The sequence below is a fragment of the Capricornis sumatraensis genome, chromosome X (genome assembly GCF_032405125.1).
Source record: "Capricornis sumatraensis isolate serow.1 chromosome X, serow.2, whole genome shotgun sequence".
Taxonomy (NCBI): Eukaryota; Metazoa; Chordata; class Mammalia; order Artiodactyla; family Bovidae; genus Capricornis; species Capricornis sumatraensis.
Genome location: NC_091092.1, coordinates 130,405,108 through 130,430,330, shown reverse-complemented (window position 1 = coordinate 130,430,330; position 25,223 = coordinate 130,405,108). Strand labels below are relative to the sequence as shown.

General features: G+C 37.0%; 1 protein-coding gene and 1 non-coding gene across 2 annotated transcripts in view; both read left to right on the top strand.

Annotated features, from left to right (window-relative positions):
* Positions 1 to 25,223, top strand: part of REPS2 (RALBP1 associated Eps domain containing 2) — a 236,098-nt gene that overhangs the window by 152,359 nt on the left and 58,516 nt on the right. The window lies entirely within an intron of this gene.
* On the top strand, positions 6,098 to 6,169 carry TRNAC-GCA (transfer RNA cysteine (anticodon GCA)). The gene has a single exon. It is a non-coding gene; the product is annotated as a tRNA-Cys (tRNA).

The following is a 25,223-nucleotide window of genomic DNA, read 5'->3' as shown; positions in this document are numbered from 1 at the left end:
CCATGGGATCACAAAGAGTTGGACATGACTGAGTGACTAACACTTTCACTTTCATACATTATAATTATTTTTTAAGTGGATAAATCAAGATTTTTAGTTGGAGTTTAATATCAAACTCTCAACAATTAATAGAATGAAGATATGGACAAGTAGAAGGATATGTTGTTCAGTCGCTAAGTCATGTCCGACTGACTCTTTGTGACCCCATGGATCCATGCCAGCCTTCCCTGTCCTTCACTGTCTCCTGGAGTTTGCTCAAACTCATGTCCATTGAGTCAGTGATGCCATAGTAGGCCTGAAAAGCACTATGAACCAGTTCAGCATAATTAAGATTTATATAGTTTTCACAGAACAGGATACAAATTCAAGTTCCCATAGACTATAAACTGGGAGATACTGGAGCATGTCCAGGGACATGAAACAAGGTGCAAAAATTTTATGGTCTAAAAGTATTGAATTCATGTGGAATCTGTTCTCTTATCACTTGAAATTAAGCTAGAAATCAATGTTAAAAGATACATGAAAATAATCCACGTATTTTCAAGTGCAGTTTGACATTTACCAAGAGAAACCTTTGACTTAGCCTCAGGAAAGTTAAAAGACTGCAAAAACGCAGAGAGTTATTACAGAGAAGAAAGCATTTAAATGAGAAATTAATGTCAAAATGAGAAGTTAATATAAAAGATACTTTAAAAAATCCCATGTATTTGGAAATTAAATGTCCATTTTTTAATATATCCAAGAAGATAGATGTTTCTGATGGGTGTATCTAAGAAGCCATAATAAGGAAAATTAGGAAATACTTATAAAGAATAAAAATGAAAAGAGAATTCACCAGAGTTTGTTGCATGCAGCTGAACCTGCTCAATGCAGTTAAATACAAGTGGAGTCTTAAATAAGGTATGAAAACAAATAATGGACACTAGCATAGAGTTTTGTGAATTTGAACTTTGCTTATTACTGTATCACATGTTAATTTCCTGTTTTTTTTTAACAACAGTATTTCTTTATATCCTTGGAATTGGATTAGAAGTTTCAAGGCTCATTAAATTTTTATTTTGAGATAAATTTTCTAGATGTTTAGCAGTAATACTAGATGCTGGAATACCTGAAACTCAAAATTTTGAGTGAATATAAATTAGAAATCTAGCATTACATTCATAGTAAATCAAAATGTCATAAACTTTTTAGCTAGGCAAAAATTCATAAAGTTGCTAAAATATATATATATATATATATATATATATATATAATACATACTGTTTGTATGTATTCAAAAGCTTTTCTACCACACTTGATAAAGGCTTGAGAAAGAACAACAACAGCAACAAAAAGAGATGGAGAAATTGGAAATCATAAACTAAATGAAGTGGAAACACTGAGTACAAAATAGAAAAAATGAAACAAGTTAGATAAAAGTAACAGATCATCATATAGTCCAGTTGTTTTTAAACATGGCTGCTCATTGGAAACACATCTGCAGCTTTGGAGAAAAAAAGCAATACCTGGCATTTGTATTTTTCAAAACATTCCAAGTTAATTCTGATATGCATCTGAATTTTAAAAAGTGATTATAAGTGTTTCTATTAAATGGTAGTTTTAGTGATATAGAATTGTATTATTTTCTGTTAATCATTCATGATACGATGCTATTAAGCAAATAAAAGTTACATAATCATTATAGTAAAAGATGTTTATCAATTTTCACAATCAATAACCAGATTAAAAAAGATAATTATAATTGCAAGCTGTAATGGAAACACAATTAACCTAACTATATAAAATAATTATATATAATTTGGAGAGTTAAGTAGAGTGATGTGGTAAGTGGAAATGCATACATGCACATGTTTTCATCTGCCCAGCCAGTCTATGTCTTTTGGTTGATGCATTTAATCTGTTTACAGTTAGCGTAATTATTGATATGTATGATTCTATTACCATTTTCTTAATTGTTTTGGGTTTACTTTGTAAAGATCTTTTCCTTCTCTTGTGTGTCCTTCCTAAAGAAGTTCATTTAGCATTTGTTGTAAAGCTGGTTTGGTGGTGCTGAATTCTCTTACCGTTTGCTTGTCTGGAAAGCTTTTGGTTTCTCCATCAAACCTGAAGGAGAGTCTTGCTGGGTAGTGTATTCTTGGTTGTAGATTCTTCCCTTTCATCACTTTAAATATATCATGCTATTGCCTTCTGGCTTGTAGAATTTCTGTTGAGCAATCAGCTGATAACCTCATGGGATTTCCCTTATATGTTATTAATACTTGTTGTATTTCCTTTGTTGCTTTCAATATTTTTCTTTGTTTTTAATTTTTGTCATTTTGATTACTATGTGTCTCAATGTGTTCCTCCGTGGATTTATCTTGCCTGGGATTCTGTGCTTCCTGGACTTGGTTGATTATTTCTTTTTCCAAGTTAGGGAAGTTTTCAGCTATTCTTCAGATATTTTCTCGGGTCCTTTCTCTCTCTTTCTGTTCTCCTCTGGGACCCCTATAATGCGAATGTTCATGTATTTAATGTTGTTCCAGAGGTCTCTTAGGCTGACTTCATTTCTTTTCATTCTTTTTTTCTGTACTCTGTTCTGTGGCAGTGATTTCCATCATTCTGTCCTCCAGCTCACCTATCCATTCTTTTGCCTTAGTTATTCTGCTATTGATTCCTTTTAGTGTACTGTTCATCTTTGTTTGTTCTTTAGTTCTTATAGATCTTTGGTAAACATTTCTTGCATCTTTTCCATTCTTTCCCCAAGATCCTGGATCATCTTCACTATCATTATTCTGAATTCTTTTTCTGGAAGGTTGCCTATCTTCAGAGCTTCCTTGGTGGCTCAGATGGTAAAGAATCCACCTGCAATGCAGGAGACCCGGGTTCAATCCCAGGGTTAGGAAGATCTCTTGGAGAAACCAATGACTGCCAACTCCAGTATTCTTGCCTGGAGAATTCCATGGACAGAGGAGCCTGCCAGGCTATAGTCCATAGCGTTGCAAAGAGTTGGACATGACTAAAGCGACTTAGCACACATGCATGCCTATCTCCACTTCATTTAATTGTTTTTCTGAGGTTTTATCTTGTTCCTTCATCTGGGACATAACCTTCTTTTTCATTCTGATTCATTTTTACATTGGGGTTTTTGTTTCAGCCACTGTGGTTCTTCTTGCTTCTGTCTGTCCTCTGGTGGATGAGGCTAAGAGACTTGTGTAAGCTTCCTAATGAGAGGGACTGGGAAAAACTGGGTCTTGCTGGTGGGCAGGGTTAGTGCTCCCTAAGACTTTAATCCAATTATCTGCTGATGGGTCTGGTTGCACTCCCTGTCAGTTGTTTGGCCTGAGGTGACCCAGCCCTGGGCTATGTGGCTGCTATTGTAGGGTTCATGGCAACTTCTAAGAGGACTTAAGCCAAGGGCTAGCTTACGAGACTGTCGCTGCCAGTAACCTCCCGTTCCCACAGCAAGCCACTGCCAACCCATACCTCTGGTTCAGTCTCCTGTGAGGTCATTGCTCCTTTTCTCTGGGTCTTGGTGTGTACACGATTTTGTTTGTGCCTTCCAAGAGTGGAGTCTCTGTTTTCCCCAGTCCTGTGAAAGTCCTGTAATCAGATCCTGCTGGCCTTCAAAGTGAGATTCCCAGGGGATTCCCAGTCCCTTTGCTGGATTCCCAGGCTGGGAAGTCTGATGTGAGGCTCAGAACCTTCACAACAGTGGAAAAACTTTTTTGGTATTATTGTTCTTCAGTTTGTGGGCCACCCACATGGCAGGTATGGAGTTTGATTTTATCGGTTTCTACCTCTCCTACCATCTCGTTGTGGCTTCTTCTTTGTCTTTGGACGTGGGGTTTTTTTTTTTTTTTTTTTGGTGTGTTCCAGTGTTCTCTTGATGGTTGTTCAACAGCTAGTTGGGATTTTGGTGTTCTGTCAGGAGCAGATGAGTTCGTGTCTTCCCATTCTGCCATCTTGAACTGGAAGAACTACTTGTTACTTTTTAAAATCTAGTAGAATTATGGAATTCCTGCCCCATGCCCAGACTTTTGGGTCCTCAGTACATAGCCAGTCAAAGGTTCAGTTGGGTAGTCTGGACAATTTCTTTTTTAAAAATGACAGCTTTATTGAGATATAGTCCACATTCTATAGAATTGACCCTTTAAATTTGTACAATTCAATGACTTTTTAGTATATTCATAGCGTCGTACAGCCACAGGGCATTTTCACCACCCCCAGTGAAACCCCATACCTATTAGCAATCATTCTCCACCCACCTCTTCTTGCCCGCTGGCTGTGGGGAAGCACTACCTACTTTCTGTGTCTATGAATTTGCCTGTTCTGGACATTTCATATTAATGGAATCATACAATATATGGTCTTTTGTGACAAGCTTCTTTCTCTTAGCATCATGTTTACAAGGTTTATCCATGTAACAGAATGAATCAGTGCTTTAATAATTTTATGGGTGAATAATATTACATTGTTGTATGGGTATGGCACATTTTATTTATCCATTTATCAGTTAATAGACATTTCAGTTGTTTCTACTTTTTGTCTATTATGAATAATATAGGTATAAACATTCATCTACAAGTTTTTGTATAAACATATATTTTTCTTTTTCTTGGGCATCTATGTGAGTAGAATTTCTGAGTTCTATGTTAATTCTTTGTCAAACATTTTGAGAAACTACTGAGATATTTTCCAAAGCAGCTGTACTATTTTACCATCCCATAAGCTATGTATGAGGATTATAATTTCTTCATATCCTTGAAACCTTTCATATTGTTTGTCCTTTATTTTTTAGCCATCCTAGTAGGTATGAAGTGATATCTTTTTATGGTTTTCATTTACATTTTCTAATGACTAATGATGTCAAATATCTTTTCATGTGCTTTTTGGCTATATTTATATCATCTCTGGAGAAGTGTCTATTCAGAATCTTTGTCATTTTTAAAATTGGGTTGTCTTTTTTTTGTTATTGAGTTGTAAGGGTTTTTTTAATTTATTCTGGATGTAAGTCCCTTTTCAGATACATGATTAACAAATATTTTCCCTCATTTTGTGGGTTGTCCTTTCACCCTTTTTGATGATGTTCTTTGAAGTACAAAAGTTCTTAATTTTGATGAAGTCCACTTTATCTATTTTTCTTTTCTCATTTGTGCCTTTGGTGTCATATCTAAGAAACAATGCCTAACTCAAGGTCACAAAAATTTACTCCTGTTTTCTTTAAGTTTTTTATATTTTTAGCTCTTGCATTAGGTCTGTGATCCATTTGAGCTGGTTTTTGTATATAGGGGTCCAAATTATTTTTTTTTGCATATGACTATTCAGTTGTCCCAGCACCATTTGTTGACAAAATGATTAACTCCTAGGTTAGTTTTCCTGGTATCTTTTTGAAAATCAGTGACCATAATATAAGGGTTTATTTCTTGACTCTTAATTCTATTCCATTGATCTGTATGTCTTTCCTTATGCCAGTACCATACTATATTGATTATTCCAGAATTGTAATGTTTTGAATTTGGAAAGTATGTAACTACCCACTTTATTCTTCTTTTTCAAGATTGTTCTGGTTATTCTGGGTCCCTTGGATTTTCATATGAAATTTAGAATCAGCTTGTTAATTTCTGTAGCTGGGATTTTGTTGGGAAATGTATTGAATCTGTAGGTAAGTTTGGTTAATATTACTATCTTCATATTTCCACCCCCCCAACTTTATTGAGGTTAATTGACAAATAAAATTTGTTTAAATATATATTAAAAATGTATATATATGTAGTACAACTTGATGTTTTTCATTGTAACAGTGTTAAGTCTTCTAGTTGTAATGGATGTATTTCCATTTATATGAGTATTTAGTTTCATTCAACAATGTTTTGTGATTTTCAGCATACAAATTTCACTTCTTCAAATTCTTAGCCCTCTGTATCCTCAGTTTGTGCATCTACTGATTCAACCAATTGTGGACTGAAAGTATTAGAGAAAATAATTCCAGAAAGTTCTATACAACAAAGTTTGACATGTCATTTACATTGTAGTAGATATTATAAGTAATCTAGAGTTAATTTAAAATATATGTGAGGATGTGCATAGGTTATATGGAAATCCTACATCATTTTAAGCTTCCCTGGTGGCTCAGACGGTAAAGTATCTGCCTGCAATGCAGGAGACCCAGGTTCAATTCCTGGGTTGGGAAGATCCCCTGGAGAAGGAAATGGCAATCCACTACAGCACTCTTGCCTGGAAAATCCCATGGACGGAGCATCCTTGGATTTTTGTATCCACAGGGGGTTGTGGATTCAGTCCCACAGGGATACTGAGGAATGACTGTATTTTATTTATTTTAAGATTTTATCCTAAAGGAAATTATTTAATTTCATTTTTGCAGTCTTCATTGTTGGTGTATAGAAATATAATTTTTTTGTTATACTGATCTTTTATATTGAAAGTTTGTTGAATTTGTCTATTAGTTGTCTGGGCATGTACTGTCCTTAACTTAGATTAATGAGGTAGGGAACATACTCATTATTGGACTTCTAACTGCTTATCTAATCTTTTTTTTTTTAAATTTTTATTTTTTTTTAATTTTAAAATCTTTAATTCTTACATGAGTTCCCAAACATGAACCCCCCTCCCACCTCCCTCCCCATAACATCTCTGTGGGTCATCCCCATGCACCAGCCCCAAGCATGCTGTATCCTGCGTCATAGACTGGCGATTCAATTCTTACATGAATGGCATTCTATCATGCTTATCTAATCTTGTATCTGTCCACAAATCGAAGAGGAAATCCCTTTGAATGTTTAGGAAACACCAGCTTCCCTGGGGGCTCAGCGGTAAAGTATTGCTATCTAAATAGCAATGCCAATGCAGGAGATGAGGGTTTGATCCCTGGGTCGAGAAGATCCCCTGGGAAAGGAAATGGCAACCCATTCCAATATTCTTCCCTGAGAAACCCTACAGACAGAGGAGCCTGGCGAGCTACAGTCCGTGGGGTTGCAAGAGGGTCAGACCCAAATGAGTGACAGCAACAACAACAACTTTGAAAGAATCATTATTGAAAGTATCCAGTCTTCTGTCATATGTGAAACTAATTGATTTAGTCCCATTTGTTGAATAGTATATTCTTTACCCATCAGTATGCTGTATCCATTCTGTCCTAAGCAAGGTTTCCCTATTTGCAACAGGTTTTTTTTTTTTTGGGGGGGGGGTTCTCTACTCCATTAACACTAACTCCATTACTACTAGATAGCAGAATGAGAATGGCTGTTAAGAATTTGAGGCTTACTTTGTTTTTTTTTTTAAAATTTTAATATAAATTTATTTATTTTAATTGGAGGCTAATTACTTTACAATATTGTATTGGTTTTGCCATACATCAACATGAATCCACCACGGTGTACATGTGTTGAGGCCTACTTTGTACAAAGGATATATTTAAACCGCTTTATATGTATTATCTCTTATTCTCACAACAATCCTAATGAGGTACATGCTATTTGATCCTTATTGTAGAGATGCAGAAACTGAAGTGCAGAAGTTAATTTGGCCAAGGTTATGGAGGTAGTTTATGGTGGAGCTAGGCTTAAACTTGTGCAGTCTGATGCTGGAGCCTAAACTCTGTTGCCTCAAGAAGGGGCAAGTATTTCTCTTCTCTCTACCCTACTTGCCTCTCCGAAGTTGTCTACTTAACCAGATGTTTACTAGGCATGTCTCTCTCTCTCTTCAGCTGCCTCTGCTGCAGATTGAGTTCTTAGATAGGGTAGAAGGCAGAATGCTATTATTCCTGCTGGTCACAGGCCTCACCCTGCTTCACTAACCAGCTGAGGACCGAATTCATCTCTAGACCTGGGCAATTGACTGCCACTGCAGTCATTTGTCTTTGAAGGGCCAGGGAATGCCTTCCAGTTTCCTAGACCTCAGTCCTTGCTTTCAGGCCTGCTCTTGTTTGTGGAGGGATCTATTGTGAGAAGTAACACACTCACAACTCATAGCGATAGAACATTAAAATTTCCTGTTGCACTTCTCAGTAGTTGATAGATGAAAGGTGTTGGCTGCAGTATAGTGTCACTTTGTCATGAGCTATGAAGTCTAGAAGTTCATTTAAACATAGAGAAGTAGATGTGAATGGGCTGTTGGGCTTGATGAATATTTTTGAAGGTTAAAACACAGTTCAGGTGATTGAAGTTTATCTGTGCCAGTGTTCAGCGTGTTCATCCAGACTCATGCCAACTTCAGCCTTTCAAAGCTGTGGTTGTAGTGTACTGTCTTCGGCTTTTTTTTTTCTTTTTCTTTTCCTGGTTCCTTTCTCCATTTGTAGGGATTTGAAATGATGCTGAAGCTGAAACTCCAGTACTTTGGCCACCTCATGAGAAGACTTGACTCATTGGAAAAGACTCTGATGCTGGGAGGGATTGGGGGCAGGAGGAAAAAGTGACAAGAGAGGATGAGATGGCTGGATGGCATCACTGACATGATGGACGCGAGTCTGAGTGTACTCCAGGAGTTGGTGATGGACAGGGAGGCCTGGCGTGCTGCGATTCATGGGGTCGCAAAGAGTCGGACATGACTGAGCGACTGAACTGAACTGAACTGAGCTTCTTTTCCAATAAGCTATGTGAAAGTTTCTCTAGTACCAGTGTATGATTTGTATCTGTAGAAGACAAAAAGCTGGAGGTTTACAAAGGCTTGCCGAGGTAAATGTGCAGCTGGTCCTGCCATTGGGTACTTTCTCTTTTAGATCCACTTTCCAGTTTTATAGGCATCCCTGCTGGCTAAGTGCTTTAACGAGGGGAGGAACGGGACCAGAGTGTCTGAAAGATGTGGTGGGAGATGTTAGTATAACCTTTGTTTTTAAAATGCTTAAAAAACATGTTTAAGTAATAGAAAAATACATTTTTGTATGTAAAATTCACACATTACTGATATGCCCCCTTAACTTCATCCCCACCAAACCTAGTGTCCTCCCCTGCGAATGTATTTCTCTGACATTTTCTGGTGCATTTATTAATGTACATGTGTACCTATGACATCATTTTCATGTGTTTTTTTTGTTTAAAATAATTGGCATCACATTGTGCATGTTTCCCCCATGCTTTTGCATACTATGTTATTTCTTGAAGATACATCCATGTCAGGACTGGTAATTTTGTCATTCTTTTATACATGTTCTGTACTCTGGCTACTCTGTTAAAAACTGTATTACAGAAAATTTTTAAATGTGTGTAAAAGTAGAGAACCCCTACCCCCAGGTTATTTTGAAGCAAATCTCAGGTGGTGTAATAGTTTCATACATCAGTTCAGTTCAGTCACTCAGTCGTGTCCGACTCTTTGCGACCCCATGGACTGTAGCATGCCAGGCTTCCCTGTCCCATCACCAACTCCCAGAGCAGATAAGGCATTTAAACCAATGACTAAGCTTTTATCATATGTAAGAAATTTAGTAATAATTCCTTAATATCATTTACTATCTAGCCAGTGTTCAGATTCCCTGAATTGTTTCAAGTATGTCTTTTTATAGCAGCTTGTTCCACTCATGATCCAAGCAAGGGCAGCATGCACATTGCACTTGTTTTGCATCTGTTAAGTCTCTTTTATTAACAGAGTCTTTCTTCAGCCCCTCCCTTGCTATTCATTAGAAAATCATCCATTCTGTAGACATTTCCACATTCTGTATTTGGCTTGTTCTCTCCTCTTCTGTCTCCTGTATGTCCTATAAACAAGTGGATAGGTCTAGACTTAATCAGAATCAGATTCTGTTTTTGGCAAGACTTCTTAGTGATGCTGTGTACTTCCTACTGCATCACATTAATAGGTTTTTAATGTCTGATGCCTCTGTTTTTGTCATGGTTGATTGATCAGTGGGTTCATGTAGTATTAGCCTGATTCGTACCTTATGATAAAGGTCCCAACAACCCTTCCAACAGTGGTTTTTTATCAAGTATTGATCACCATCGTGTGTATCTAGTGGTATGATAATGAATATTTAACAACTAGCCATTGTTAATTTTCATGGTGTTAACATTCTTGCCATGGCCAATTTCGGTCTTACTAATGTGTCACTGAATGTGAGGTTGGGACAGATCTGCTCAGTTGGTTCTCCCAAGCTAGTATGAGCTGTTTCTAGCAAACCACTGCTTAGATCCTTGGCTTAATTAGTAGTTACAAAATGATGATACTGTCTTTTATTTCTTTTACCTCTGTTAACTTGGACCACGGCTTGCTTGGTTGCTTACTTATTTATTGACCACGCTGCGTGGAATGTGGGATCTTAGTTCCCCAACCAAGGATTGAACCTATGCCCCCTGCAGTGGAAGCAGAGTCTTAACCACTGGACTGCCAAGGAAGTCCCAACCATGGCTTATTTAACCATTTTCCAATTGTTGAACATTTTGCTTATCACCTTTATTAAAGCTTTAAACTGAAGAGTACTGTACAACAATTTAATTCTCAATGCATTACTAAATTCCTTATATGAATTTTGAGTTTATAGAAGTATATGAAAACTGAAATAGACTTCATTCCTGGTGACCAGGAAAAGTGTCTTATTCATTTAACCAGTACTTACTTAGTACTTAACTATGTGGTTGGTACCATAGAGACTCCCAAGAGGAATATGGATAAGGCCCCACATCTGTCAATTAGTATTACAGTTTCATGTGAGAATGGTGCTAGTCTGGATGGTTTCTAACTGGAATGATCTGTGGATGTGTTGCTGGGGGGCGTACCAACCATACAATTAAGCTAACCATTGAAAGGTGGATCTGATTTTTGGAGTCAAATTCTTTGACTCCAATTTGTTGATCCTTTTTTGATATCTGCCTTGGTTGTTTTTATTGCCTGGGAGTCTTCTAAAATAATCTCCAGTCTGATATGCTTGTTTCATTCTTTACTTCATAGAATAGTAGGATTGTTTTGAGCACAACTATGATGTCACCTCCCTCCCCCAAATCCTTCAGGACCTTCTATGTAAAAACTAAAGGATGCAATACCATGGCCTGGCATGCCCAAGGAGAAGTGTATTTCAGAATAAAGTGGAGACTGGAAGGCTAACATCTGCTGACTGGCCAAAGAAAATGGAGACTAGTGGAGAAAGAGTTTGTAAACTGTTTCCCCAGGAAGTCTTAGAGCCTTCCGTTGGCATGGTAGAGTTAACGCAGATTGCAAATGGTTGTGGAGTGATTAGGAAACTTTGATGTGAAGTAGTTGTTATCATCTTGAAATGTTTAAGAGTAAAATTTAGTTTGACTATAAAGTCTTATTTTAAAAATTCTTGATGGAAAAGAGTTCTGATGGAGTCTTTTTCTAGGCTGCATGCCTGCCTTCCTGCCTACTTTCCTTCCTTCCAACACACATGCCCACTCAGGCATGCGCACACACATATACACAACTGGTGATTTAAGGAGTTTACTAGTAAAAGGATTAGAAAAAATGCACTTACATAAATTCTCATATGAGAAATGAAACTTGACTTTCACTGAAGTTAAATCTTAGGTGTATTTGTCATTTAACTCCATCTGTGTCTCCATTTGAGACTTAATTAACCCTTGTCATACACATATCCTGGGGTGCAGGAAGAAGGAGTTATTGGTAAACACTCAAATAAATTCTAGAATGTTAGAATATCAGTGCTAAAGAAGAAGAGAGAGAACTTGGTTCATCATTTTGGCCAACTCTGACATGTTCCATGTGAGGAGACAGAGATCCAGAGAATGTAACTGCTTGTTGTCCATCAGAATCCTTTAAAGATAGGACTTCCCTGGTGGTTTGTGTACTCCCAATACAGGGAGCACAGGTCTGATCCCTAGTTGGGGACCCAGGATCTTGCATGCTGCTCACAGCCTAGCCTAAGACATTTTTTAAAAAATAAATAGAGATTAAAATTTCTTTAATAAAATACTAAAAAAATTTTAGAATCCTTTGAAGGTGGGAAATCTTTGTTCAGATCTTTGCTGCAGCAAATTTGGTATCAGAAAAAGCAATTTGTGTGAATTTCATTTGGGGGGCATACTTTGCTATTTTTCTATAGGTAATAACACTAATACCTAAAGTTTAAAAGTATACTAGAGAATAAATTTGGTACCCTTTATATGCAAGAAACTAGTATAATTTTCTTGTGTTTCCTTCCACATGATAGGAAAGGAAGTTTTGCCTTCATAAATACTTGGAGATGTTAGGAATATATCTATTTTTTAATTATTAAAAATAGGTTATTATAAAAAGCCATATATATGTGAGAAAAGGTATGGGATACTGAACCGGTAGCTTCAACAATTATTAACTATGGCCCATCGTGTTTCCCCTGTATTCCCATATGATTAATTTTATTTTTTCCCCATGAGTAGCTTTAAAAAAATATTGAATAAACAGCACGATCCTACTGTGTAGTACAGGGAACTATATTTAATATCTTGTAAGTATATATATATATATATATATATATATATACACACACACACACACACACACATTAACTGAATCATTTTGCTGTACACCAGAAACTAACACAACCTTATAAATCAGCTTTACTTCAATTTAAAGAAAGCAACCATTGAGGTATGATTTCTAGACCATAAAATTCATCCATCTTAAGTGAACTGCTCAATGATTTCTAGTAAATTTATTAAATTTTGCTATTGTCACCGTAGTCCAGTTTTAGAACATTTTCAATATCCCAATAATATCCTTTAATGCCTTAGAGTTAATCCCAGTGCCCAGCCCCAGACAACTACTAATCTACTTTCTGTTTCTATAGATTTTCCCTTTCTGGACATTTCATAATAAATAGAATCATACAATGTGGTGTCTTTTGTGTCTGGCTTCCTTTACTTTGTATAATGTTTTTGAGGTTCATGCACGTTGTAACATGTATCTGTATTTAATTTCTTTTTATTTATGGATAGTAATCCATTGTATGGCTGAACAGTAATTGTCTATCCATTCTTCAGTTCATTGGACATCTGAGTTGGTTTTTCTTTTGGCCTATTATGAGTAATGATGTCAGGATCTGAATGCATGAAAATCTTTGTGTGATGATATGTTTTCATTTCTCTTGTCAAGATACCTAGGAGTGGAATTGCTGACGTAACTTTTTTTTTTTTTTTGCTGCTGTGAATGGCATGTGGGATACTAGTTCTCAGAACAGGGTTTGAAGCCACGCCCCCTACATTGGAAGTGCAGAGTCTTAACCACTGGACCACTAGGGAAGTCCCTTTATTTAACTTTTAAAGACATTGCCAACTGGTTTCTAAAGTACATGTACCATCTTACATTCCCATCAGCAGTGCTTACTATTTCTTAATATATTCACCAGCACTTATTATTTTTTGTTACAGCTGTGATACAGTGTAGTATTTCTTTGTGATTTTTACTTGCATTTCCCTGATGACTAATTGAGTGTCTTTTCATGTGCTTATTAGTGATGCCTATATCTTCTTTGGTGAAATATCTACTCAAATCATTTGCTCACTTTTAAATTGGGTGTTTGTCTTTTTTATTGTTGAGTTGTATATTCTGGAGTTCATTGTATTTTCAGATATGTGGTTTTCAAACATTTTCCTCTAATCTGTGCCTTTCATTTTTTTAATGGTGTCTTTTAAAGTGGTGTCAAAGCTAAGAAATCTTTGCCCAACTCAAGGTCTTGAAGGTCTTCTGTTTGCTTCTAAGGGTGTTATAATTTTAGCTCTTACAGTCACATCTCTAATCCATTTTGATTTAATTTTTGTATATAGTGTGAGGTAAGAGTCTAAGTTCTTCTTTTTATATGTGGATATCCACTTGTCCCAGTACTATTTGTTGAAAAAATACTCTCCTTTCCCTATTGAATTGCCTTGGTATCTTGGTTGAAAATCATTTGTCTGTAAATATAAAGGTTTATTTCTGGACCCTCAATTCTGTTTCATTGATCTGTATGTCAGTACTACATTGAATATTTTCCAAAGCAGAGGAATTATATGTAGGCTTGTGAAGAGGTGTTCACATGACTAGGAAGACTAAATATTTGCTACAATGACATGTTTTTAGGTAGCGTTTAGCATCTCACTTAAGTGAGTTTGTGGTGTGTAGCATATACAGACGGAGAAGGCAATGGCACCCCACTCCAGTACTCTTGCCTGGAAAATCCCATGGATGGAGGAGCCTCGTAGGCTGCAGTCCATGGGGTCGCGAAAAGTCGGATACGACTAAGCAACTTCACTTTCACTTTTCACTTTCATGCATTGGAGAAGGAAATGGCAACCTACTCCAGTGTTCTAGCCTGGAGGATCCCAGGGACAGGGAAGCCTGGTGGGCTGTCGTCTGTGGGGTTGCACAGAGTCGGACACGACTGAAGCGACTTAGCAGCAGCAGCAGCAGCAGCAGCATATACAGAAACATCCTTTAGTTCCAGTAGTCTTTCTCTGCAGCTTTCTGACATACTTTTTCTCTGGATGGCGAATAACCTCTTTGGAACTGCTTATTTCCCATGTCAGTGCCCTCTTTTGCTCTTTACCACTACATGTCCTATAGGTTCAAAATATGATACTGATTGCTGCATCACAGTAGCCTTGTGACCTTGATGATGTAATTTTACTGTCCCAGGCTTAAAATTTCTCATCTGTAAAGTGAAAGAATGGTATTTGATCTAATTACTTTCCCAAATACAGTCATTAATATTTTCTTGAATAGTTCCAAGGTAAGTCCATTTATTTTAACTGGTGAAAAATTTTATTCTACTTAACAGAGAGTTTAATGCCCTTTTATTTTTTAAGGTGAGTCAGGCATTATCAGGGGATCAGGGCACAAATATTGTTGGAAAGGTACTCCTGGCACATACTTTATTATATATATAGGTGTATATGACATGAATCCATCACTGTGTGTAACTGGATGATCAGGGGGCAGACAGAGGCTTACACATGTTTTCATGATTAGAAAGGAGAGCAAGAAAGAACAATTTTTTTTTTACAAAGAAATAGCCATTTTTATGAACTTGCTAAGAAGAGGAATGGTGCTCACTGACGAAATCCTTGAAGCTTTGCATATGGCCAACTCTATTTGATTGATACTTAAAAGTGTAGGTCCCACTAGCAGGCTTCTTTCAACATTTTCCATCCTTTAAGGTTTTTTTTTTTCCTTTGGCATTTGAAAGCTTTTATTTTCTTCGTAAAATATTCCTAGTCTGGGGGGATGGGAGCCCTTTTCCACAGCTGAGGTTATTCCAAGTTTTATTCCCCTGAAGAATTGGCTTTCTGTTCCTTGAAGCTTTCAGTTGCTACATCTGCTGCTTTATTTCCACTCAGTAAGCTGGAACATGTTTTCATTTAGTCATTGATTTGGGGCTTTGTAAAAATCTGAAGGAAGTTAGTAAATAGACAGTAATAAATATGAATAATATTGTGTTGGGAAATTTCTAAGCATAATGAAGTAAGAAGATAAAAAAATTTTAGAGGTTAGTGTTTTAGAATCTCAGTTCTAAGAAACAGATTCAGCAGATCAGTGTCAGAAAATGCACATCTTTCAATAAATTTAATAAACACTGGAAATTATTACTGTGTTTTCTGAATTTGTGATTAAATGGTAGGTTCTTTTATAAAGTTTTTAATTTATTTTTCAAGATGTGAGTATTTATTAGTTTTTCCCTGATTATACTTATAGAAAATGTTAAATTCAAGTATAATTGATTTACAATGTTATATTACTTTCAGGTGTACAACACAGTGATTTGATATTTTTGTAGGTTATACTCCACTTAAAGTTATCAAAAATATTGGTTAACCAATAATAATATTGGTTATTCCTTGTGCTGTATATTACATCCTTGTGTCATCTATTTGATACCTAGTAGTCTGTATCTCTTAATTGCCTACCCCTATCATGGCCTTCCATCTAGCCCTCTCTCCACTGGTAACCAGTAATTTGTTCTCTGTATCTATGATTGTGTTTCTGTTTTGTTACATCTATTCATGTGTTTCATTTTTTTAGATTCCATATACAAGTGAAAACATACAGTACTTGCCTTTTTCTGATTTCACTAAGCATAGTACCTTCACAGTTCATCCATGTTGCTGCAGATGACATTATTTCATTCTTTTTTATGGCTGAGTACTATTCCACTCTGTGTGTGTGTGTGTGTGTGTGTGTGTGTGTGTGTGTACCACTTCTTCTTTATCCTTTCATCTGTCAGTGGACACTTATTTGACAAAGCCTTACTGATATCTGATGCCCCACCTTATTAACTATGAGACTTTAAGAATAAACCTGTAATTGATTTATAGGTATGATAGCCTTTAATGTATGCAGAAAATGTTTTCTCCTCCCCTGCCTTCTCCCCTTCTCTTCCTTTCTGGGAAAGCAGGCAGTACTATTAACAGGTATGTTGTCATCTTTTGCATGTGTACAAGAGATTATTCAGCCAAAGTATGTTTTCAGTTTCAATTTGCATGAAGGTGTACTTTTTAAAAAAATTGATTGGAGCATGCTGGATAAAATATTTGAATCTAATTTGAGGTCTTTTAATTTTGTGATTAAATTAAAAGTGTCTTCTTCCAAGATACTCCTTGGAAGAAAAACTATGACAAACCTAAACAGCATATTTAAAAAGCAGAGACATCATTTTGCTGGCAGAAGTCCATATAGTAAAAGCTATGGTTTTTCCAGTAGTCATGTATGGATGTGAGAGCTAGACCATACAAAAACAGGCTGAGTGCCAAAGAATTGATGCTTTTAAGTGGTGGTGCTGGAGAAAACTCTTGAGACTCCTTTGGACAGCAAGGTTATCTATCAAACCGGTCAATCCTAAAAGAAATCAACCCTGACTATTCATTGGAAAGACTGATGCTGAAGCTGAAGCTCCAATACTTAGGCTACCTGATGCGAGAGCCAACTCATTGGAAAAGACCCTGATGCTGGGAAAGATGGAAGGCATGAGGAGAAGGAGGCTACAGAGGATGAGATGGTTGGATGGCATCATTAACTCAATGGACATGAGTTTAAGCTAGCTCCAGGAGATGGTGAAGAACAGGAAAGCCTGGCGTGCTGCAGTTCATGGGGTTGCAAAGAGTTGGACATGACTAAGCCACTGAACAACAACAACAATTTAAGGTCGTGAATGGACTGAAGATATTATAAGAGATTTTTCACTAAATTCAATTCCAATTATTCACCCACTGTGTACTTACTAAACACAAGATAGTATGGTTAGGTGCTTTGAAAGACCAACAGATGAATTAGACATAAAATTGGTAGAATGAAGCTAGATTTGTGTCTCCTGCCATTAAAGGAAATGAACACAGAATCATAAACAGGAAGAAATACCATTTTGGGGGGGAAGAATAGCAGCTAAGGGAAAAGCTGAGGCTTGGGGAACACTCAGCTCTGCCTGCCTCCTTCCAGGAGCCATGTGTGTGAGTAGGTAAATCTTGAGATTTCTTACTGATGGTCCAAATCTTAAGCCAAGTAGAATAAGTGCGAATTCTTAGTTTTCCCTTCTCTTGATTGAAGGTGAGTGGACATAACTTTTGGAAAGAGAGCGGAAAACCTGGAAAAGGGGGTAATCAATCACAGCTGATATCCTGATATAATGGAAAGGAAGGCCAGGGCTCCATGCTGAACTGGGGGGACATAGTGAGATCTGGGAAGTTCCTCAGAGGCCATTGATTTATCTCAAGATTTGGGAGAAGGCACTCTGCTACAGAGTTTTAATGTTAATTATTTTGGTATTTCCTTCATATTTCAAAATAAAATACTGTATAATCTCTAATTGACTTTTCAGTTTTAGTCATCATCTACTGTCTTCTCTCTACTATCACCTTTCCCCTCTTCTACCCTCCCAGTATACTTTTATTATCATTTTGGTTAGATTAATATTGTATTTATATTATTTTTGTGGCTATATGAGTCATAGAGGAAAGTTTTCACTTTTCCTGTTGCACAGGTTTTTGTTTGCTTTGGAGTGAATACTCATCTTGTTTCTAGTGTACTTTCCCATGAATCAACTGTAGACTCTCTCAGTTTTCTAAGGTTACTCTTATTCTGAAATATCAGTTATCAGTTTCATCTTAGTGAAGAAATCTTAAATGATTGTATTCTATGCCTGGTATTTAGTTTTCATCATGGTATCCTCCTGCACTGTCATCCAAGGATTCCCTTCCTATTTCTCCCATGTTGGATCTCCTTTATCCTGTTATGTCTTAGTCTTTCTTGGTTTATTCTCTTGTTTAGTGGTAAAGAACCCACTTCCAAATGCAGGAGATGTAAGAGACGTAGGTTTGATCCCTGGGTTGGGAACATTCCCTGGAGGAGGGCATGGCAACCCACTCCAGTATTCTTGGCTGGAGAATCCCATGAACGTAGGAGCCTGGTGGGCTACAGTACATGAGATTGCAAAGAGTTGGACACAAATGAAGTGACTTAGCACACAAACATGTACCATTGAGTAACTTTCCTGGAAAGGGTATGTGGTGCTCAATTTGAGACACTGGATGTCTAAAAATATCTCTGATTGAACCATCATGCAGGCTGCTAGTTTGGGTAAATAATCATTGATTAGAAATCTTATTTCTTCAGAATTTTGATGGTAGTGCTCCAGTGAATTCTAGGTTCCAGTGGTATAATAAGAAATCTAAAACTATTTGGACACTTGATCCTTTGTATATAGCCTGCCCTCCTTTTCTGCCCTGTGCTTGGAAATTGTAGAATCTTCTAACTACAGTTCTTTGAAATTTCATGTTGATGTACCTTACCATGGGTCTGTTTTCTTCCACCATCCCTGAGTACCCAGTGGATGTTTTTAATTTAGAAACTCATATTCTTCATTTCCAGCAAATTTTCTTGAACTAGTTAATTGATTTATTACTATATCTCCATTTCTTTTGGTGGAACTTTTATTTGGATATTAACCTGCTTTCTTTACGATTTCCTTAGATTATCTTTGAATATTTCTGTTAAACTTTTTTCTTTCTGCTGTCATGTTTTAAATTTCAAGTGCTGTTTTTAATTTTTTGAATATTCTATTTTCAGTAGCATCCCATTATTTTATCTTTACACATAGCATTTTTTCTCTTTTTGATGCTTTCCTTGATGACTATATTAAAACTTTTATCCCTCACTTACGTCATTATCTGTCTTCTCAGTGGTATATAAGCTTCATGAAGATAGAGCTTTTTTTCTGTGTTTTTTTTTCTACTGATATATTTCCAGCACCTTAAATAGTGCCTGGCACACAGTAAATGTTTCAATATTTCTGGAATAAACTGAATGATCATTCTGATGATGTTAATAACATTAAATTTTTTTCTCATGTAGAGCTAATCTGTTTCATTGAGGTCAGTTGTTTTCTATTTTTATTGTTCTAACTTAGGTTAGAAAATTTTGGGCAGATATCTGGCAGTAATTTATCATCTGCTTATATTAAAGAATGGGGTCTAAAAAGCTGATAGAATACATGAGTAAGGCTGGACCATCTTGTTGGTTTCTCTTGATGTTGACACCTAGATCTTCCATCCTGGCTGGTCCAATTCCCCAGAGCACTATCTTCTAGTCTCTGGGTGCAATAGTCTGGAAGCAAACAGGGAGAGGGCTGGAAGTGTCTCAACATCCGGAGTACTACATTTACTGTTGTCAGTATGGCCCCTGGGCCTTGGGTCCTCCCTGGAGAAGAAAATACTTCTGGCCTTTCTCTGGAGTGAGAGACAGGATGAAACTGTGCATAATGTATGAGAAAAATCTCAGGATCTAACTGCTCCTAAACTCTTTCAGTCAGTTTTTAAAAATATGGCAGTGGAACATAATTGTATAGTTCTTTCTAATGTTAGTTCAAGCAAATATTTGTATTCTGAGCTATCCAGGTGAATTAAAGGCAGATCATGATGACTAACAGGCAGAAGGGACCACAGGAGCAGGGATCCTGAAGCCCAAAGCGGCATGAGGTGTAGCTGGAACGAGATTGTCAAGGGTCTTGTTGAGATACACCTTTCTTCTGAAGGGTGGGAAATAGGATCCACTATCAGTTAACTTTGTTTACTTTTTACTACTTTCCTCATTTTACCCCTACTTCTTGAAGAGTTTGGTGTCACTAGTTCTTGAGAACTGGGGGCTTCTATGGTCCAGGTTGGTTACTGGCTGCCTTCTCTACTGCTCATTTAGCTATCAGTCATCTATCCTTTTTCCCAATTACAAATGTAAACAATTTAAACAAAAAATATAAACAGTTCTTGTCACTATTCTGTTGATGAGGTATGAGTGAGATTAATTGCAAATATTTAAACTACTATCTCTACACAAAGGTCATATTTATAGGACATTGAACACAATATTAAGACAGCAGAAATGAGGAATCCTACACATTATCAAGCCAAGATTTCAGTCCAAAGTGGCCCGGGTTGATAGTGCCTTTAGGTTTCTAGCAGGAGTAATAGAGGAGGAACCCATTTTCCTCTCAGGCCCTGAAGTATTCCTATAGGTAAATTTCCAAGGAATATGTATTCAGAGTTAAAGGTTGCCAAGCACTCAAACAAATGGAACACAATGAGGAGAGAGCCAGCAGAAGCAAAAAAACAGTGGAAAATACCAATCCCTTAGTTTTTGGGATTATCAGACATAGACTAAGTAATATGTTTGGTATATTTAAAGAAAAATGAAGAAAATGAGTAAGTAGCCAATCAATTATAAGAATGAAAAAGGCCTTTTGAAAAAAAGACCAAATAGAACTCCTAGAAATGAAAAATATAGTAATTTAAATAAAATCAAAGACTGGCTTATTAGATCATTAAGTACAGTTGAAGAGTTGAAGAGGGAACTGGTTAATTGGACAGCAGGTTTTAGAAAATTATCCAGAATACCACACAGTTAAACAAAGAGCTTCAGAAGGAGAAGTGAAAGAAAGTAGTACAAAGACTGAAAAGTCATTTAATATTTCCCAAAGTTACTGGGATGCCACATAGTTCAGAAATTCTGACAGTGCTTAGCAACTTATGAAAGAAAAGCAAAATGAAGAAATACATGGGCAGGTATAAAGTACGTTTGGTACTGCAGAATACCAAAAACAGTAGATCTTAAAAGCAACCAGACAGAAGACAGCCTACCTACTGAAAAACAGTGATTCCATTGACATCTGACTTCTCAACAGCAATAATGGAGGCCAGAAGACAGGGAAATGTTATTTTCAATGTTTTTTGGGGGAAAATAGCTGTCAATCTAGAATTTTGTACTCAGTGAAATCATCTTTCAAGAATGAGGGCAAAATAGTTTTTAGTTAAGTTGACTAAACTTCCTACTAATAGACACTCAACAAAGGAAATTCTAAAGGATGAACTTCAGAAAGAAGTTACTATTATAAAAGAAATTGTAATGGAAATTGGGGAAATTTAAAAACTGAATGGTATCACATATCAAAACCTATGGGAGTATATTAAAGAGATACTTGGAAGAAAGTTAAAATGCTAGATGCTTATGTTAGAAGAAAAGCTGAAAAATAATGAGCCAAGCAACCAGTTTAAGCTAGAAAAAGAATAGGATAAGCCCAAAGAAAGTAAATGGAAGGAGATGAGCAGACACAAACTGAACAGAAAGCAAGCATATAATTCAGAGACACAAAAAGTTCAAAGTTGGCTTTTTGAAAAGAGAATTAAACTTGACAAACGTCAGGTGAGATTGATGAAGGAAAACCACAGTGATGACACAAACAGTATATAGGAATGGAAAAAGATTTCCTTTGCAGAGATTAAGATGATAAGGGGGTTTTGAGCACCTTTATGGCAATAAATGTGAAAATTTATTAGGCAAAATGAGTAACTGTCTAAAAAATATCATTTATCAAAAATGACTTTAAGAATTAGAAAGTCTGAATAATCCTGTAACATTTAAAGAAGTAAAATCATTAAAAATCTTGTTTTAAGGAAAACTGAGGCCCAGATGGTTCTGATGTCATGTTTTAACTGATATTCAACAACAGCAACAATTTTTGATCTCATACACCCTATTCCAGAGTATAGACAAAGGGATCATTCTCGAGCCAAATCAAACACACCAGAGGACCATATGAGAAAGGAAATTCACTTGTTAGTCTAACTCATAAATATAGTTACAAAAATCCTTAACAAATATTAGCCAACTCAGCCTAGCAGATAGTAAAACCTGACAAAGTTGGGATTATCCTAGGGGTGTATGAGTGTCTTAAGACATTCATAGTATAATTTATCATATTAACAAATCATAAGGAAAAATCGTAGCATCATCTCAACAGATGGAAATGTGGATTTGGTTCAATATTCAGTAATGAATTATCATAAAAAGTCTCAAAATAGATGGGAATTTTTGTAATATATTAAGGGAATGCAAAAAAGCAAAATGGCTGTCTGAGGAGGCCTTACAAATAGCTGTGAAAACAAGGGAAATGAAAAGCAAAGGACAAAAGGAAAGATATACCCATTTGAATGCAGAGTTCCAAAGAATAGCAAGGAGAGAGAAGAGAGCCTTCCTCAGTGATCAATGCAAAGAAATAGAGGAAAACAATAGAATGGGAAAGCTTAGAGATCTCTTCAAGAAAATTAGAAATACCAAGGGAACATTTCATGCAAAGATGGGCTCTATAAAGGACAGAAGTGGTCGGGACCTAACAGAAGCAGAAGATATTAAGAAGAGGTAGCAAGAATACACAGAAGAACTATACAAAGATCTTCACAACCCGGATAATCACGATGGTGTGATCACTCACCTAGAGCCAGACAACCTGGAATGCAAAGTCAAGTGGGCCTTAGGAAGTATCACTACGAACACAGCTAGTGGAGGTGATGGAATTCCAGTTGAGCTATTTCAAATCCTGAAAGATGATGCTGTGAAAGTGCTGCACTCAATATGCCAGCAAATTTGGAAAACTCAGCAGTGGCCACAGGACTGGAAAAGGTCAGTTTTCATTCCAATCCCAAAGAAAGGCAATGCCAAAGAATGCTCAAACTACCGCACAATTGCACTCATCTCACACACTAGTAAAGTGATGCTTAAAATTCTCCAAGCCAGGGTTCAGTGATACGTGAACCATGAACTTCCAGATGTTCAAGCTGGATATAGAAAAGGCAGAGGAACCAGAGATCAAATTGCCAACATCCGCTGGATCATCAAAAAGCAAGAGAGCTCCACAAAAACATCTATTTCTGCTTTATTGACTATGCCAAAGCCTTTGACTGTGTGGATCATCACAGACCGTGGAAAACTCTGAAAGAGATGGGAATACCAGACCACCTGACCTGCCTCTTGAGAAACCTGTTTGCAGGTCAGGAAGCAACAGTTAGAACTGGACATGGAACAACAGATTGGTTCCAAATAGGAAAAGGAGTACGTCAAGGCTATATATTGTCACCCTGCTTATTTAACTTCTATGCAGAGTACATCATGAGAAATGCTGGGCTGGAGGAAGCACAAGCTGGAATCAAGATTGCTGGGAGAAATATCACTAACCTCAGACATGCAGATGATACCACCCTTATGGCAGAAAGTGAAGAATTAAAGATCCTCTTGATGAAAGTGAAAGAAGAGAGTGAAAAAGTTGACTTAAAGCTCAACATTCAGAAAACTAAGATCATGGCATCTGGTCCCATCATTTCATGGCAAATAGATGGGAAAACAGTGGAAACAGTGTCACAGTTTATTTGGGGGGGCTCCAAAATCACTGCAGATGGTGATTGCAGCCATGAAATTAAAAGACGCTTACTCCTTGGAAAGAAAGTTATGACCAACCTAGACAGCATATTAAAAAGCAGAGACATCACTTTGTCAACAAAGGTCCATCTAGTCAAGTCTGTGGTTTTTCCAGTGGTCGTGTATGTATGTGAGAGTTGGCTGTGAAGAAAGCTGAGTGCCAAAGAATTGATGCTTTTGAAGTGTGGTGTTGGAGAAGACTCTTGAGAGTTCCTTGGACTGCAAGGAGATCCAACCAGTCCATCCTAAGGAGATTAGTCCTGGGTATTCATTGGAAGGACTGATGTTGAAGCTAAAACTCCAATACTTTGGCCACCTGATGCGAAGAGCTGACTCATTTGCAAAGACCCTGATGCTGGGAAAGATTGAGGGCAGGAGGAGAAGAGGACAACAGAGTATGAGATGGTTGGATGGCATCACCGACTCGATGGACATGAGTTTGGGTGAACTCCAGGAGTTGGTGATGGACAGGGAGGCCTGGCGTGCCGCAGTTCATGGGTCGCAAAGAGTTGGACACGACTGAGCGACTGAACTGAACTGAGAACAAACATACAGCAGATGCCACGCTTCGCAGTGAAATACTGTATACATTATCCTTGAGATCATGTTGCTGTTGTTCAGTCACTAAATCATGTCTGACTCTGCAACCCCATGGACTGTAGCACTCCAGACTCCCTGTCCTTCACAATCTCCCTGAGTTTGCTCAAGCTCATGTCCTTTGAGTTGGTGATGTTATGTAACCATCTCATCCTCTGCTGTCCCCTTCTCTTTTTGCTTTCAGTCTTTCCCAGCATCAGGGATTTTTCTAAAGAGTTGGCACTTTGCAACAGATAGCCAAAGTATTGGAGCTTCGGCTTCAGCATCAGTCCTTCCAATAAATAGTCAGGGTTGATTTCCTTTAGGATTGACTGGTTTGATCTCCTTGTGCAAGGAACACTTAAGAGTCTTCTTCAGAACCACAGTTTGAAAGCATCAATTCTTTGGAGCTCAGCCTTCTTTATGGTCCAGCTCTCATATCCCTACGTGACTACTAGAAAAACCATAGCTTTGACTATAGGGACCCTTGTTTATATTTGTTAATATTTATGATATAATTTTATCCAAAAGTATATTCGGAAGCACACCTTAATATCATTTATAAAAATAGGGCATTCGTTTTTGAAAAATTAATAAAAATGAAATTAATCAGACATGAGTCTAGAGGCAGATTCTTTTTTCCAGTAACTTGCAGGGCTGTCAGCAGGGACAGTGAATCACATGACTCACCTGGTTTGTTTCTGTCTCTCAGGAATCACTGTCTTTTGTTGCCTGATTTCCTAGTGTCAAAGAAACTGTTTATTTTATGTAAAAAACATGTATATATTTGTTTTTGGCTTTTTCAAAAAGGAGGGTAAATCTGGCTTCCGTTACTCCATCTTGACTGGAATCAGATCTCATTTAATTAAATGTCTGATCATTTCTTAGTCCTGTTTTGTTAATGAAGGGTTGGTTTAACATAAACTTCATTCTGGTAAAAGGCCTTTCCTTTAAAGGCAAGCATAGATTTTGTGTTTATTTTTGTTTTATTTTAAAAAATAACT